This window comes from Balaenoptera musculus, chromosome 6 (assembly GCF_009873245.2).
Source record: "Balaenoptera musculus isolate JJ_BM4_2016_0621 chromosome 6, mBalMus1.pri.v3, whole genome shotgun sequence".
NCBI classification, from domain to species: Eukaryota; Metazoa; Chordata; class Mammalia; order Artiodactyla; family Balaenopteridae; genus Balaenoptera; species Balaenoptera musculus.
The window spans coordinates 3,259,037-3,277,618 of record NC_045790.1 but is presented as its reverse complement, the minus strand read 5'-3'; positions in this window follow the sequence as shown (position 1 = coordinate 3,277,618).

Sequence of the window (18,582 nt, the reverse complement as noted above, 5' to 3'; positions counted from 1 at the left end):
AATAAGCTTGTGGATGAGCCTTGAATGCTGTCTTGGCTTTCACCATGCTAGGATGAAAGGTGTGATGAACCTTCTAGGTGAAAGGATCAACAGAAGCAAAGGTAGCAGGGGAAAATTAAGGGCAAATTCAGGGGCCAGAGAGCTGTCCAATGTGATTGGTGCCTCGGGTGGAAGAACGGTAAAAACTGGCTACAAGTCTGTAAATAAAGGTTTGGACTGCACTATAGCCAGCCTTAAACATCCAACCAGAGGAGTTTAAACTTAATTCAGAAAGCTGAGAAGACACCACAGGCTCTTTGCCAGGAGAATGGCTTTATATAAACTGTGGTTTAGGAAGACAGATCTGTAAATGTGGTGAGGAATGATTTATATCAGGGAGAAACTAGAACTGGGGAGATGAGTTTATGTTGCTGTAATATAGATCAGAAATATATCCTTTATCTAGCATACTGACAGAGGCCATGGAGAGAAGAGTAAAGAAACAAGAAAACAGCAGCAGTAGAGTTGATTGTGTTTGGCAACATATTACATTTAGGATTAAGAGTCAAAGATAAAAGAACAGACTAGATAAGACCAATAGCAAAGAAAAAGCTCCTCTGGGGAGAAAAGATGAATGGTTAGGTTTTTGGCCTTAAGGCTGATGTCCTGACAATGCATTCCATTCATTTAGGGAAGATAAACAAAACAGTGCAAGCTGGCAAAAGCAGATCCAGGACTTGGGGAAGAGACTGAAGTGAGAAAGCTAGCTTTTGGAGTCATCCACATGGAGGTGATCAAGTGTTTGGAGTAGGTAATATCAGCATCAGCGAAGGCTCAGCTGAAGGGAGAAGTAGTGATAGTAGAAGATGAAGGCCTGGGGATTGTTTTCTTTAATCCCTTCTTACAGTAGAAAGAAAAGCTGTCAGCTGAGCCATAAAGAGAGTCTGGAGAACAGCAAAGGAGCGACCACCCTGTTTTGCCGAAAGTTTTACCTTCGTTCTAGGTTCAAAGGATTCGTTAACAAAAAGACACCACTCATCAGACAAATAGACAATTTCAACTTAACTTTAATAGAAACTCATTAAAAAGAAAGAAATAGAAATGAAAAGGGAAAGAAAAGTAAAAGCATGTACATCACCAGATTGGGCCGACACCTATATGCAGACTGGAACAGCGCTGGGAACTCCCTCGAACAGCAGTCTGGAGTCCCAAGTGGGGAAGGTCCCGCGCAGTGAGTCCACTCTGCGGGTGAGACTTCAAATGGCAGTTTAGGGGAGCCCCGCTTATAATGCCAGGCTGCAAACTGATATCAGCAGTTTGCGTGCAAATATGCATCTCTGGGTTTCTTCAGCAATGCTCTTTATCTCATTTTGTGTATCATAAGAATTTCTAGACCCCCGGGAACTGGTCAGGTCCCCACGCTCAAGGAATTCCGTGATCCACTCCCTTCTTTATCTTAAGTGCCTCCGGACTTGCTGGCGGCAACTCACAAGCAGACACTAGTCCAGGCAAGGTCACGAATCGGTTAGAGGCCAAATATCGCCTCTGAAGCCTCAACAAAACTACTTCCATTTCAATCCTCTAACACACCCTTCCTTGCTCTCATAGGCAGTAATTGCTGGGGTGGAGGGAGAGTAAGGCAAATATATATATATATATAAAATATATACGTATATATATAATATATATGTAATAAATCTCCCCACACAAGTCAGAAGAGGAGAAGCCCATTATTACTCCAAGAAGAATGCATCTCTCCTCACTATTTATAAATCTGAAGATCGCATACTTGCACACCTCTGCTTCCCTTTTTTCCACATGCACTAAAAGCATCTACTTCCTGAAGGGAAAAAAAAAAAAGCCAGTAGAGAAGGAGAAGACGTAAGCCTAAGAAAGGATAATCTATGACAGCAACATGCTTTAAAATACAGAAAAAGAATCAAGGTTTTTTTTTTAGGAAAGGAGGCACTATGTCTTTCTTTTTTCCTCAGACAGATGAAAAATATGTCAATTCTAGTGAACACCTGTTCAGTGCCTACGACCGTGCTCCACGCCTTGTACGCTGGAATCAGAGATGCATGTGGGAAAAGGGGCGCTACAGGGAACTCAGACTTTCGTGGGAAGAGCACCCAGTCAATTAAGCAAATGAAAATAATCACTTTACAAAATTCTGCTGTGCCTGAGCCATGAGCTCAGCACTAAGGGGACAGAGGACATGGACCCTGCCTGCAGGAAAGGGGAAACGTCTGCAACAACGGACATTTGCTTGTAACTAGAACAAAAACTAAGATTTTGCCAGATAATTAAGTTACGGAAGGGAAATTCAGGCTGAGAGAACGTGAGCAAAGTCACAGAGCAGTGAAACAAAAAAGAAAGGAAAAGGGCCTGGGATACTGATAAAGGACAAATGGACGAGTTAGGGTCCTGGGACCCCAGGTCCTCAGTGGAGGGAGGTCCAGACTGGAGAGGGCTCGGGAAGGGGGTTGAGGATGTGAGACCACTGAGAACTGAACCTTTGAACAGGGTTCACAAGAAATACACAAGGGGTGTGACGTGCAGCTCTGAGTTTAGGCTCATGAATTTCCAGTGAGCTGGGAAGCATGCTCATGTGAATTTCTCTCAGCCATAGCAGATAAGGAAGAATGAAAATTTGCCTCTCCTGACTCCTAGTGAATGTTTTCCCCCCCAAAATACAGTACTGGCTAGTGGCTAGTGAGCTGGCATGGCAGAAGAGGCCACACTCTTGTTTTGCTGGGTGATGGTACAGGATGTAGCGATGGTGTGAACAGGCACCTGACTTGGGAATCCTCAGAACTGATCTGGGAAAAGCTGCCCTCTTCAGGCCCTCATTAGAATCAAATAACCACTGAGACATTAAAAATAATGAAACCAGGGGACTTTGAGCAATATGTCTTGCTGGATTAAAATTCAGTTACTTTTACAAAACAAAGTTACTTTATTATCCAAAATCACAGAAGCACAGAGCTATGGCAGCTCAAATAAACAGTCACTAACCCTGAATCCAGAAATTCAAGAACCAGCTAGGGCACACGCATGTGTGCGCGCACACACACACACACACACATGCACACACACGTGCACAAGCAGACATACACATACTCACCTTGGCCCTTAGCTAATGGCACCTCTAACCTATATTTTGCTATAGAAAATAGTAAAACATATGCAAAAGTAAGGACAGTAAAATGAACATTCTTGTACCTACTATCTTCCTTCTATAATTACAACCTCATGGCCAGTCTAAGCTGATGAACTTTTAAATTCTTTTACATTTTAAGAGGACACTATAAGGACTTAAAGAGTTGTAAAAAAAAAAAAAAAAAGGGATGAAAGTATGCAAGAGAATGGAAGTTATTTCATGCCTACCAATGGTACATATTAGCTTCCCTGGGCTGCAAAATATAAAACAAAAAGTTGCAAAAGCCTCTTTCAAATACACGTAGAATGAACCATAAAGAGAACACAGAACAACTGGATTCCACCCTCACAAAAGACCAATAAAATTGTAAGAGCTTAAAATCTCCCGAGAGAGTTTACATAAGCCCTAAATAATTTTTGATTACAGTATAATTTAACACTGGAATGGGATTCTATGGGAAGCTGTTAATTTCCATCTGCGATGATCATTAAAAATATCGTCAACATCCATTTATCTTTGGGGCATGGAGCCGTCAAGTAAGTATCTTTCTATATTATTGATTTATTTGTGTACTAAGTCAAATCATACTGCATGGAACTCAAGTAGTTATACTAAATTCTAAGTGATTTAATCAATTTTCAAATGCAAAAGTGTGTTACTATTTCGAATTTGCTGTAAGTGTAGTTAATTTGCTAAGGATTTGCACACAATGCAGTGTTGTGTTTTTAGGGGAAAAACCCCAGCAATCAATAATCTCATCAATCTTTGTTAATGTAATCATCTTACAAAACATACAATTTAATCAGTTCCGATTATTAAAACAACTCTGGGCCCCAATGATATCCCTTAATTCTGTACAAGGAAGGGCAAACCGTCCACCGCTTTGCACCTAACTCTCCAGGTGGTCCTTCCAGCTCAGGGAAAAGTAACTGAGTTGTTAACTGGCTCAAGAATCATCTCATTTGTATCACTTTCCTCCCCTTTATGCAACTTTCTTTGATCTTCAACCACTCTCAGATTAGCAAATACTACTTTACACAGATTCTCAAGATATACAAATATACATTCTGGTAAATCTACTCTTACCACTTCTAATTATCATTCACTCACTTGAAAATGTTTTCTTTCTTTCCTTCTCTTTAGACATATTGTGAGTTTTTAAAAAATTATTTCAACTATGGCTAATAAATGTTAGTGTGGTGGTAGGTCTGTACCTGCCTCAGGAATTTTGAAAAAAATTATATATAGTAAGGAACAAATACCATCCCCTGACATGTTAAAATTCCGCTGAAGTTCCCTTTAAAGTTACTATCCTTACCATCCTTTGATAATTAATCTGCTTTTCCTCAAATGCCAGCACGTGCGAAAAAACTCTTAATTTGTATGTTTATCCAACTCTGGTGTTGACTAAGACCTAGGCACTGCTAGGCTAGCAGTAAACAGTGTTGAGCAAAACCAGATGTGGCCCCTGATTTAATTCAGCGTGGGACACTAATCAAATATTCTCATCTTGGTCCTAATCTTTAAAGCAATGAGAATCCAATGAAGAGCGTTATCCATGAATGCGTCCGTGTGTGTGTGTGTGTGCGGTGTGCACGTGTAGAGAAGTGTCACATTCACATTTGCGTTTGCGTTGCCAAAAGATCATACTGGTTTCAAGGTGGTAAAATCTTAAAAATAATTTGTATTAATTTGTACTTTTTTGTTTTATCACCAGCACTAGAAAATATGTTCTCTTTATTGTGAATATAAAGTTTTTATCTACATATGCACAAATTTGGTTTATCTGAGCTAGTCTAGCAATCTAACCAAAGCTTTGAGCAGTTTGCAAGACACAGTGCCATCCAACTACCAAATATCTTGTAAAAAGACTAGAAAAATAACCAGTCATATATATGCACCTGCTATTTCTTTCTGGCTGTTTCTTAGATATTTGTATAGTCCTCAGATTGTAGGACTGTAGTTCAAGAATGTGGTTTCGTGACTCTGTCATACAAAAATACAAGTATTTATTACCTTTTGGAAAATTAGTATTCAATTAATCCAAATGACTCTTGCTTCCAAAAGAACATGCCTATTTTAAGACAAAGAGGACCAAAATTTAGCATATATATGCACTATACGTATGACGAAAAAAATAACTACTCAACTTTTGTTAAGTAAACTAGTTATGGAGCCTATAAATGCACACAATTATCTACTCTATTAAAATTGCAAAGTTGTTTCCATAGAAACTTGGAACCTTGGCACTGTAAGTTCCTAGAGAAAAAAGATTGCATTTTATTATTATTTCAGGGCCTAACAAAGGTTTTAAAACCGAGTCTTAATATTTCTTATTTTACCACATAAAGTGTCTTTCTATTTTTTATAAAGTGTCTTTCAAAAGTCTATTTTAATTACAACTTCAGATTTAATTGTATTATGCCCAAACTAACGTTTTCCATGAACAATTACTTAATTATCTACTTAAAATAGATAATCTGAAGTAAATTTGATGACTGTTCAGTCAGATATTTTAAAAATAATGAGCACTTAATATTCTTGTTTATCTTAAAACATAATTGCATTTATTCGAATACAGTGAAATGAAAACAAGTGGATAGTTTTTAATTAAATGTCATGACCTCATTACAGAGATACCTGCATCCCAGTTTGCCCAGAACTGGGGAGTTTCCAGAGACATGGGATGGTCAGTGCTAAAACTGGGACACTCCAGGCAAACTGGGACTTCAGTCAATAAACACTGAGGTACATAACAGGTAAGCGTCAGCTGCCCTCAGTGTTTAAGTATGACTGTGATTTTCCCTGTTTCGTCTGTTTATTTAATTGTGAGTTTCCCAAGTAAGAGTGAAAAATTAACACTAAATCGTGACCTGGGAGACCCCAAGACTCATTCTTTGAGGCTGCAATTTGTTCAAGCCAAAAGAGATGTGAAAAAGTAAAATAAAATAAAATTGTAAGACTGAAAAAAAAAGGATAACGAATGTATTTTCTAATCAATATAGTAAGAATGGGAAACTAAAAATTTCCAGTTTGATTCAAAATAAGGTTTGAGCTACATGTAGGCAGGGGAAACCATGCAATTAGGGGGTGAGAGTGGTTGCATATATTTGATGTTTTTAACAAATTTTTTATAGAGAAAGTTCATGGCTTTATAATGAAACAGAGAGTCATAATAGGCTGAGACAACATCCAATAAAAACTACTTAGACTGGAGCCACTAAATCTTTTGTTTTTTTAAGCTGCATTTGGAGTGAATTCCAGTTTTATACAGATTCACTGAATATAATCAAAACAAATAGTAAATTATTGACTGTGTTTTCTAGTAACCACGAACATTCAAATGGGAGCACCCTTTTTCTCCTTTTTCAAAATGAAAATTAATCAGAACAAACCAGGCGCTCTCAACATAAGGACCTCACTCTCAGCCTTGGAACCTCTGATCCAGGAGAGCCTCGGACAGTGATGCCAGGGACACAAGGTAGACAGTCTCCTGAATGTCACTTTGTATATATTATTTGAAGAATGAGTGTGGTGTCTACATTTGTCACATTTAAATGCCAGATTGGTGTTATCAGATGTGACTGAACTTTTCAAGGAAGCAGAGGGATACTGAGAGATTTAGAAAGCTGCACAGACACGACTAGGGAACTTAATTATAAATAATGCAATCTGTGTATGTAAATACCACAGAAACATGTGTTAAATTAAATCACTGGTAACTTAAAAGTTTGTGCTTCTTCAACACTGTCCCACTGGAGTACTTCATGGAAATATGCTAAGTTAAATGAGGAAATAGTGTTAGTCATAATGCCCTTCAGAGACTTAAAAACTATAAAAATGCTTCATGTCACTCTAAACAAGGACTTGTCAGCATGCAAGGCTTACATTTTGCCACAATTTGCAATTTTGAAGCTTATCTTTCACATATCAAAAAGCAATTCTATCAGCTCAATTCAATGTGTAATTAAGTTCTTTGAAAAACATGCTCTAGGATGGGCACAATTTGCTCAGTACTCAGGAAGCAAAAATCTAAATAAAATGTAGGGGTATTTTTGAGAATAAATCCAAAAATGTATAAAAAATCAATCGAACACAACTAATGAGCTACTCTTAAAGGTTATTCTTCTATTTAATTATAAAATCATAATCCTAGTTATGTGAATGCTAAGAAGCGTGGATATCACTGGAAGAAAAAAATGTATTTAAAATGTCAATAACAGGGTTTTGGAAAAAATGAAGATTGTCTTAAAAATATCCACTTGTTATTATGTAAGCAAAACAATTTAATTATTAAGCACTAGCAGGTGAAAACATAAGGAAAGCCACATCTAAAACATAGTTTGTATATGACCTTTGAAAAATGAAAGTTTGGAGGCACCTTATCCTCAAAAAGATGAAAATTTGGAGGGTCCACAGTCAAGAAGTTGTGATATTCAAAACCATGGCTTCTATTTATTTATATTGTGTCAAATGGTATGTTCATATTAATTTTAGTAGAAAAATGCATGTAATGACAGTTTAGTTAATACAGATGCCATTTTAATATAATTTCATAAGTTATGAAAAAATGAAGCAACACTGATTGATATGAGAACTTTCTGTGCCCCTCTGTTATTCCACCCTGTGGAAAAAGCCCAGCACCTTGACCAATATCGATTAACTGCCACCATCTCCTATGATGTATATTCAGTGATGCATTTAACATAGGTCATCAGTCAGTTTTATTCCCTCCAAGACAGACTACCTTCAGGAAGAATCCTTAGGGATCATCTGGTAACCTCCTCCTTTTTCAGGTGAGGGAGAAATACACACACACACACACACACACATCCCAAGACACAGTGTGTAAAATTGGTGTTAATTCTCTAAACATTCGGAAAAACTCTTCAGTGATGCCATCTGGGCTTCTATATTTCTTTTTCAGGAATTTTTAAGTTACAAAATCAGTTTCCTTAATAGTTATGATGCTATACAAATTATCAGTTTTATATTGAGTGAGTGGTAGTAGTTAGGTTTTTCAAGGAATTAGATTATTTATAAAAATTGTCAGATTTGTGTGTGTAAAGTGGTTTGTAGTATTCCCTTATTATCCTTTTAATGTCTGATGGGTCCATAGTGATATCCAGTTTCTTTCCTGATATTGATGATTTGTATCTTCTTTTTCTTTGTCAGTCTTACCAGAACTTTATCAATTTTTTTTTAATCTCAGAGAATCAGTTCTTTGTTTTATTGATTTTCCCTATTATTATTTTTTTTTGTTTTCAATTGTATTGGTTTATGCTATTATCTTTATTAGTTTTTCCTTGGTTTGGGTTTATTTTGCTGTGCTTTTTCTACATTCTTGAGGTGGGAGCTTCAATTATTGATTTAAAACTTTCTTTTCTGATGCATGCATTGAGTGTTATAAATTTCCTTCTCAGCACTATTTTAACTGTGTCCCACAGATTTTGAGGTGTTGTATTTTTATTTTCATTACCTTGACACTTCCTCTTTCACCTATGGATTATTTAGGAGTTGTTTAATTTCTAAGTACTTGGAGAATTTCCTGTTATTGATTTCCTGTTCAATTTTGTTGCAGTTGGAGAACACAATCTGCATCTATCAATTTTTTTATACTTGTTGAGTTTTGTTTTATGGCCCAGGATATGGTAAATCGTGATATACATTCTGTGGGACCCGAAAATAATGTGTTTTGCTGTTGTTGCATGGAGTGTCCTACAAATGTTTATTTGATTCTTTTAATTGATAATGAGTTCTTTCATATCCTCACTGATTTTCTGCTTAATTGTTCTAACAATTGTTGAGAAAAGAGTATTAAAGTCTCAACTATAATTATGGATTTGTCTAATTCTCCTTTCAGTTTTATCAGTTTGTGCTTCACATATTTTGTAGCTCTGTTGTTTGGTGGATACATATTAAGGATTGCTATGTTTTCTTAGTACAGTAACTCTTTTATCATCATATAATATCTATCTCTCATGAGTCTTTGCTCTGAAGTCTACTTTATCTAATATTAATATTGCCACTTCTGCTTTTTTTGATTAACGATTACATATCTTTTCCCATCACTTTACTGTTAACCAGCCTATAGCATTATAACTGAAGTCAGTTTCTTGCAGACAGCATATAATTGGGTCATGCTTTTCAATCCACTTTGCTAATCTCTGTCTGTAATTGGTGCATTTAGACCATTTACACTAAATGTAATAATAGATACGTTAGGGCTTAAGTCTGCCATTTTTTATTTGTTTGTTTAATGTTTGTTTCTGATTTTTCTCTGTTTTCTTTCTCCTGCTTTACTATTGGTTACTTGAACATTTTTAGAACTCCATTTTCATTTATATGTAGTATTTTTATTGCATGTCTTTGTATAGCTTTTTTGGTGGTTGCTCTAGGTGTTGCACTGTATATACATAACCTATCACAGTCTACTGGTGTTATCATTTTACCAGTCTAAGTAAAGTGTAGGAAATTTACCTTCCTTCATGTTCTTTTACACCTCCCCCATTTAATAAAATCACTGTATGAAGTATTTTTTCTAAAACCAATTTAGAACTACATCAGACAGGGATACACTTTTTGCTTCAATCACCAAACGTAACTGTGAAAACTTGAGGAGAAGGAAAGTTGGTTGTATTTACCCATATTTTTGCTTACTGTGTCCTTCCTCCTTCCCTAAGGTTCAGAGGTTCCTTCTTTAATCATTTCCTTCCTGTTTAGAAAACCCCTTTAGTCATTATTCTAAAGTAGTTCTGCTGACTACAAATTCTCTCCATTTTTCTTCACCTGATGCCTTGATTTCTCCCTTGATTTCTGAAAGATATTTTCACTGGATACAGAATTCTTGTCAGTTTTGTTTTCATTCAGCATATGTGCCACTTCCTCCTGGTCTTTATGGTTTCTAACAAGAAATTCCCAGTCATACAAATTGTTTTTCCCCTATAGGTGAGTCACTGCTTTCATGATTTTTTTCTACTTCTTTTCCATAAGTTTTACTATGATGTATCTTGGTGTGAGTTTCACTGGGTTTATGCTATTTGGAGTTCACTCAGCTTTTTGAAACTGCAGGTGTATATCTTGTGCCAAATTTGGGAATTTTTTAGCCATTACTTATTCAAGTGCTTTTTTTTAGTTCTACCACCTTTTGTTTCTCCTTCTAGAACTTCAATGACAAAAATGTGAGACCTTTTGTTATAGGTTGACAGGTGCCTGAGGCTCTATCCAATATATTTTTCAGTCTTTCTCTCTACTATTCAGATTGGGTAATTTCTATTGTTCTAGCTTCCTGAGTAATTTCTATCATTCTAGCCTCCAGCTGCATGATTCTTCCATCTGTCCCCTTCATTATGCTATTCAGCCCATCTGTGAAGTTTTTTAAAATTATGTTAATGTATTTTTCAGTTCTAAATGGTCCATTTGGTTCTTCTTTATGTCTTCTATTCCTTTTCTGAGACTTTTTATTTCTTTGCTGTGATTTTCCATTTTTTAAATTTATTTCAAATGTGTTCACAATTGCTCCTTGAAGCATTTTTTTTTTATGAGAACTGATTTAAAATTGTTGTCAAATAACTCTAACATCTCTGTCTTCTTGGTGCAAGCATCTATTGATTATCTTTTTTGTTGTTGTTCTGTTTGAGATCTTCCTGGTCCTCAGAATGAGTGATTAAAACCTGGACACTTGGAATACTATGTTACGGACATTTTGGGTACCATACTTGTATTTTAGCTGGCTTTCCTTGACTCCATCCTGGCAGGTGAAGGAGGATGCCACCATATCACTGCGTGAAGTGGGCAGAAGTCTAGATTCCCAACATAACCTCCAATGATGACCACGGTAGGGGGCTCCTCATCACTGCTAGGCAGGAGTAGGAACTTTGATCACCTGAAAGGCCTCCACTGATAACTTTCTGGCTGGAAGGGGCAGGGATGTCTTGTTACTTCCCTACACAGCCTGTACTGACACCTAGGGGAGCAGAAAGTTACTTAGTGACCAGTGGGCAGTGGTGAAAGTTCTGACTTTTCACCACACCTCTTAGGAAACCACTTCTCAAAAGGGCTACCTCGGGCTTCCCTGGTGGCGCAGTGGTTGAGAATCCGCCTGCCAATGCAGGGGACATGGGTTCGAGCCCTGGTCTGGGAGGATCCCACATGCCGCGAGCAACTGGGCCCGTGAGCCACAATTGCTGAGCCTGCGCGTCTGGAGCCTGTGCTCCGCAACAAGAGAGGCCGCGATAGTGAGAGGCCCGCGCGTTGCGATGAAGAGTGGCCCCCACTTGCCACAACTAGAGAAAGCCCTCGCACAGAAACGAAGACCCAACACAGCCATAAATAAATAAATAAATAAAATTAAAAAAAAAAAAAAAGGGTTACCTCGTTACTGCCTGGTGGGGGTGGAAGTCCAGGATCCCCATGTGGCCTTTACTGATGCTATTGGGGATAGGGTACTATTACTGCTCTGTGGGAAAGAAAGGCCCTGCTCCCTCCTAAGCCTTCTCTGGCCACTCCAGGGGGCAGTGGGCACAGCCAGCAAGGATGGCAGTCTAGGCTACCCACTCAACGTTTAATGGAGCAGGTGGGGATAGGGCCACAGTTTCTCTCTGTGGTGTTTGTCTAGAGTACAGTGGTTACTGTCTAAAAGCTTTCTCTTGCAAGAATGCCCCTTTTACTGGTGCTTTGCCAGAAGGGAGAAAGCTTATGTTGGGGCTTTTTCTGGATTGCCAGCTCCGAGTTTAGGTTATATGAGACAAAAAGAAAACCCTGGGGAACTAACTACCATGTCATTTCTTAGGACCCAAGACCCATAGCTGGTTTGTTTCCTTCTCTCCACCATTCGGTTTTCTTATGTTACTTTTATTTATATATCATCCAGAATATTTAGTTGTATTTAGCAGGAGGAATTGAGAAAAGTATATTCAATATATCTACTCCATTCTTTCCAGGAGTGGAGGTCTCTTCGCTACCTTTAAATGTATGAATTTTACTATCTTTCCTGTGTTTAAACAGAGTGATGATACTTTTTAATGAGAATGAGGAATCAACACATACTGTTCTGGAATTTTAAATATTGAATCCTTGTCATCACTTCATTCAATTAATGAAAGTAAATACTTATCTTTTTTGTTGTTGTTGTTCAGTTTGAGATGTTGCATTTGTACTGGACTCTCTTTTGCAAAGTTTATCTCATCTGTTTTTGGCTGGCTTGCAGAACAGTGATTTAAGCAGCTTGTTGGCTAGGTTTTACTGACTCCTGGCTTAATTCGTTTTCATATAGATGTTCTCCAATTATGTTTAAAAGGGATCAAGGATGTTTTCTAACTAAGAAATATGTTAGATGCAAATTTCATCTCATGTTCTATGGTTTAGGAGTCTAAAACAATTTTAGGAAGTAAGTGCTGTAATCAGTTATTCCTTCTGCATTTCCTTTTCCTATCCTGAGGCCCTTTGCAAAAATGATACACAAATTTTTCTATATTTTCTAAAACCTTCAAGTGGTTGTTAAACTATATGTTATATACTAGCTTTCTTTTCAGAAAATGGGATACCCTTTCTGCCCTCTTTCTTGTGCAGGAGAAAAGACTGACAAATTCAAAATTGAAGTCATAAATGCTATGAAAATCCATCTCAAAAAATTACTCAGAGGTCACAAAACTTTTGTGGCATAAATGGCAATATAAAGAGTACAATTTAACAGATCTGAGACATAGAGAAACACTTCTTCAAAGGGAGCTCCAAAATATCCTAGGAAATAGACCAGATTTAATTGGCAAGTGCTTAAGGGCTGTTCTTTGAGATACTCTTTCCTTCAGATCTGATAAAAATTGGGAGCATTTGTAAGACACCCCTTTGAAAAATAAGGTGTCAGGGTTAGGTAGTAAAACTATTAAGTGGCTTCCCTTTGTCATGCCCCGCTAGCTCATAAAGGAATGAACTTGGAAAGCAGGTGACCTGACAAAATATCCCTAAAAGTGGCATCAGGACACAGCAAGAAAGTATAGCCGCCCCCCCCCAAAAAGGAGGAAAAAAGCAGTAATTGAAGAGAACAAGAGCTTCATAGAGCTGACTTGAGTGGAAATGGTTTTTAGAGTGAGTTTGTGCTTAAAAAAAGAGGCATGCTAAGGGGGCTTTTTGGTTTATTTCCACTTTTTTTTTTTAAAAAGATGAAAAGATGCCGTATATAATAGTCAGTGGCAGGGTTCCTAAAAATGGGAGTACTTAGTTAGAAAACATCCTTTGATCCCTTTTAAACATAACTGGAGAGCATCTGTATGAAAATGAATTAAGCCAGGAGGCAATAAAACCTAGCCAACAAGCTGCTTAAATCACTGTTCTGCAAGCCAGCCAAAAACAGATGAGATAAACTTTGCAAAAGAGAGTCCAGTACAAATGCAAGATTATTTCAAGGCACAGTTCAAATCTAGTCCATTAGAAACGAAAACTGAACAACAGAGACCCAATATCTAAGGACATGAAAACGATTTAACAATGTTAAATTAGTCTGACAAAACAGAAAGAAAAAAAGTAGCAATAACTTCTCCTCGATGAAAAAAACACATGTTCCATTAACAAAAAGAAAACAGGAATGGGTCCACTGTGCTATACCCCACCTAGTTGCAATTCTAAGAATAGAAATAGAGAAAAGATCCAGAGGCCTCAAAACAATATTTAGACTCACAGGTGTTCTGTGCACCGTAACAATCAGTTGGAAGAAAGGTGATCTTGATTAACGATTTTTCGTAAAAAGTTTCCATAAAAAGGCTCTACCACAATTGTTCACATTTAAGCAGTGTAATTATTTAAGAATTTGAGGGCTGGAGATTCAGTGGGAATTAAATGGAGTTTAAGAAGAATACATGGTACTAGTTCTTATCTATTTCTGGGGATGGAAATAAGCTGCATGAATAAAATGCAATAAATGATAAACTGACTTTGTTCTTTCAGCCTTGAATTGGAATATACTTGTGGAGAATGCACTTAGCACTAGCTCAGGAGAGGAGGAGGGGCTGTGTGAGCAGAGGAGAGTGTGCGGCTTCTCAGAGGCAATCAGTCTTCAGTAGGGAAATATTTCTGAGCTGACATGTCTTGGGGTAAATTCAGTATTGGTTTCAGGCTCTCTCTGCGCCTTTTGAGCAGCTGTGATGAAGCTGACTGTCATGAAGTGGATACAGCGTGAGCTTTGGAATCATGCAAAACTGAGTTGAAATTCCAGATCTACCAACCATTTGCTGAGTCAATTTAGGATTATTCTTTTCTGAAGAAGCTTCAATTTTCTAACCTGTAAAAGAGATTATAATATCAAACTTGCAAAAACACTGCATTACTATATTATTGAGGGTTCTCCAGAAAACAGAGCCAATAGGAGATATCTATATCTATATCTATATCCATATCATATCCATCTATTGATGTATCCATCCATTCATCTATCCAGTCCATTTCCTTCCTCCCTCCCTCCCTCCCTCCCTCCCTTCCTATACACACGATAATCCCTTGGTAACCTTAGGGAGTGGTTCCAGCAGACGCCAGGGATGCCAAAATCCACAGGTGTTCTAACCCCATAGTTGGTCCTCATCTTTGGTTCCACATCCATGGATTCAACCAACCACGGATCACACAGTGCTGTAGTATTTACTATTGAAAAGAATCCACATACAAGTGGACCCTTGCAGTTCAAACCTGTGTTGTTCAAGGGTCAACCGTGTGTTTACACACATATGCATACACACATGCACACACACATACATAGAATAGAAATGTTATTGTCTGGAATTGGCTCACACCATTATGGAGACTGAGAAGACCTGAGATGTACAGTTGGCCAGATGGACACCCAAAAGAGCCAATGGTACCGCTCTAGTCTGAGTCCAAAGACCTGAAAAGCAAGAGAGCCAATGGTTTACATTCCGGTCCAAGTTCAAGGGCAAGAGAAACCCCATATTCCAGCTCAGCAGTCAAGCCAAGTTCCTCTTACTCAGCCTTTTTGCTCTATTCAGGTCTTCAGTGGATTGGATGAGGCCCACCCGCATCAGGGAGGGCAACCTGCTTCACTTTGTCTTCCAATTCAAATGTTAACCTCACCCATAAACACCCTCACAGAAACACCCAGAATAACTTTTGGCCAATTATTTGGGTACCCTGTAGCCGAGTCAGGTTGACAAAGGAAATTAACCACCACAATTACCAATGAAACATATCAAAGAACTAACGATGCACTAAAATACAGCAGACACTCAACAGATTATTAACTATGGTGTGTAGCTTCCAGCATGGGACTATCTAAAGTACAGGCTCTCCAACCTTGCTTTCCACTCTGGCTTCTGGACAGTAAAGATCTCACAGAACTTTAATTATGTTAATTAAGAAGTTTAATTATCTATCTACATAGATAGAAGGAAAGGGAAATACGCTTTAAAAAACTCAAAACGTGAACAGTCTAAGTGAGACTGAACTTTGGGCATTAATCATACCTCAGTCAGGAACAGCAACAAATTCACTGGTTAAAACAAAAACGAAGCAACAAAGTACAGGTTTCTTACATCTGGAAGTATAATACCACAGAACAGACGTCTATGATCTGGAGGAGAGGGTTTTCTTCTCCTCAACCTTGGAACTGTACTTTTTCTAAAATCAATCTCACTGCATAGTGAATGAAATGCAAAAGAAATCAGAAAAATTTTGTTCGATGAATGTCATCTGCTGTTCCAGAAGATCATAAAAAAATTTAACAGTGCCACTTAAATTACAAACAGTAGAGTAATGTAAATATTATTCTGGGCTAAATGAAAATATTTTAATCTACAGATTTAATGAAATTGAGAATCTTTTCTTTCTTTTTTTTTTTGTGTGTGTGTGTATCACATTGATATAAATTACCTGGGGCAGAATGGGCCCTGCCCACAGCCTGTATCACCTGCACATGGTACATAATAACTATTACCCAATTTATACATAGATCTAAGAAAAAGTAAAGGAAGGGTTGAAGACAGGTATCTTCATGAAATAATATTAGCAAACACTTATTTATTACTATATGCTTATCACTGTTCCAAGTATTTAAAATATTGATATTTTAACCAGTTTTTAATCCTATCCTCCAAGACATAGGTACTATTATTATCCACTAAAAGTGAGCAAACTGAGGCACAAATGGGTGAAAATAACTTTTCCAGCATCACATAGCCAGTAACTAGCACAGCTGTAATTTGAACTCACACAGTCAGGCTGTTCACTCTGATATTTTACCCACTACAAGACAGTGTACATCTCAGTCCTAACAGAAGACAAATTACCAAGCACCATGTATAACAATAGAATAAGCAATTTTTTCTCATTTATATTAATGACATACATACATATATATAACCAATCTGAGACCTGATTATCATAAACTAGTGATCCATGTGTTCTACTGAGTATCAATTTCCTAGGGATACCTCAACAAAATACCACAAATTTGGTGGCTTGAAATAGCACAGTGTTATTCTCTCACAGTCTGGAGGCCAGAGGTCCAAAGTCAAGGGCCTGCTCCCTCTGAAGGCTCCTTCCTGCCTCTTCCAGTTGACAGAGGCCCCAGTCCTCCTTGGCTTGTGGCAGCAGAGCCCCAGTCTCTGACTCCATCTTCCCAGGGTCTTCTTATCTGCATGTGTCTGTGTGTCCTTTCCTGTCTCTTACAAGGACCTTCATTGAATTTAGGACCCACTCCAATCCAGTGTAATTCCATTTTTATCTTTATCTTAATTCTACCTGCAAAGACCCTATTTCCAAATAAGATCCAAATAAGATCACACACAGAGGTTTCGGTACACATGGATTTGGGGAGATATTATTCAACCCACTACAATGAGTTAAACGCATCTAGCCCAAACCTTAAAAGTGCATCAATATTTTAGAGAACCTGATTGTTTTTACTGAAATTCACTTCAGTATTTGTTGTACTTTATGGATGAGAAACTCCAAATTAGGAACCACAGGTAGAATCCAGCCCCGGTCGTCGGGCAGAATTCAGGGAAGATTCTGGCAGGAGCTGACTTATGATTGTGAGGCGCTGATGGGGCTGAGTAGGAATCAGAGGTAAGGTCGGGTAAGGAGGGGCTAGACTACACAGGAAGGTAGGCTTAGACTTACACATCTGATATGTCGACAATAGCTCAGTAAAGCTGGGGAATGGAGGGAGGTCAGGAGGAGGGGCATGGGGGGAGGAAGAAAATGGTGAGACGGATACAACAGGGCATAAGCAGGGCCTGGGAGTATGGGCTGGGCTTGGGATCAGGCTTCCCTGTGTCCAAATGTGGCTTTGAGACACTGCAACGTTAGGAAGGGCTTAAAGGGAGTGTCAGAGAGCGTGGAGGCCTCCCTGGACAAACTTTCCCAAGACCTCAAAACACCCCTGCCAAGGCTGCTGCCCTCCCAGTCCTGCCTCAAGGATAACACTCTTTCCTTTGACCTTGAGATCAGAGGATGAAGTTTCCAGATAGGAACTCACATCCTCCTTTTCCTCACTCAAAAGGTGTATTACAAGGTAACATGCCAGGCCCAACTCAGGGCACTAACTGGGGAGGGGTACAGAAAACGCAAAGAATGTCTGCAATGTGGGGCCTATAATAACTTTTAAAAATGAATTAACAATGTTTTAGTTGAAATAGCTTGAAAGAAAATTCAGTGTCCTTGCAAAGAGAGGTGGCCGAGCAGAAGAGCTGGCTAGGATGGTAAGGATATTTTATGCTTGGATCTCGGGGAGACTAAACAAAACTCCACAAAAATCAATCCTATTGGCTTAGTTTATCTATATATTATTTATTCCTGTTGCCCCCATTCTCCATATGCATTCCTCTCCTCCTCCATAGGTTACCATCTAAAGTGCTTAATATATGTATTTTTGTTCTTATGTCTTTCTGTAACAGGTATAATTTATTTTACAGGAGCGTAGATTTAATTTATTTAAATGGTGTTCTCTAGTCACACTTTTTTCATTTAACAAGTTGGTTTACGATCCATTCATGTTGCTAGGGGTCTATCTAGTTGCTTCTCACTGCTGCCGAGTGCTCTGGGGTGGGAACCCACCAGATTGAAGCTGGCCAGCTTGCCCACTGATGGACACTGGGACCACCTTCAACACTGTCACCACAAAGGTGCTTTGATCAACATTCATGTGCAAGTTCTTTGATGGTCCTGTAAAATAATTTATTGGGGATATATGTTCAGGAGATGACTTGCTCCATCTTGGAGGACATAGTCAATCAATTTGATGAAGTTGTGCCAGATTTCTCTCCAGGATGGGTGGAGTTTTCTCCATTCCCATGAGTAATGGATAAAAACCTTATATCAGCACATCCTCTGCATCATCGAGGCTGTTTAATGGGATGTCACCTGATACTTTATAGTCATATACATACATAATCTGTATTTCTCTGATTACTAATGAATTTTTAAGGTTTCTCTTCTGA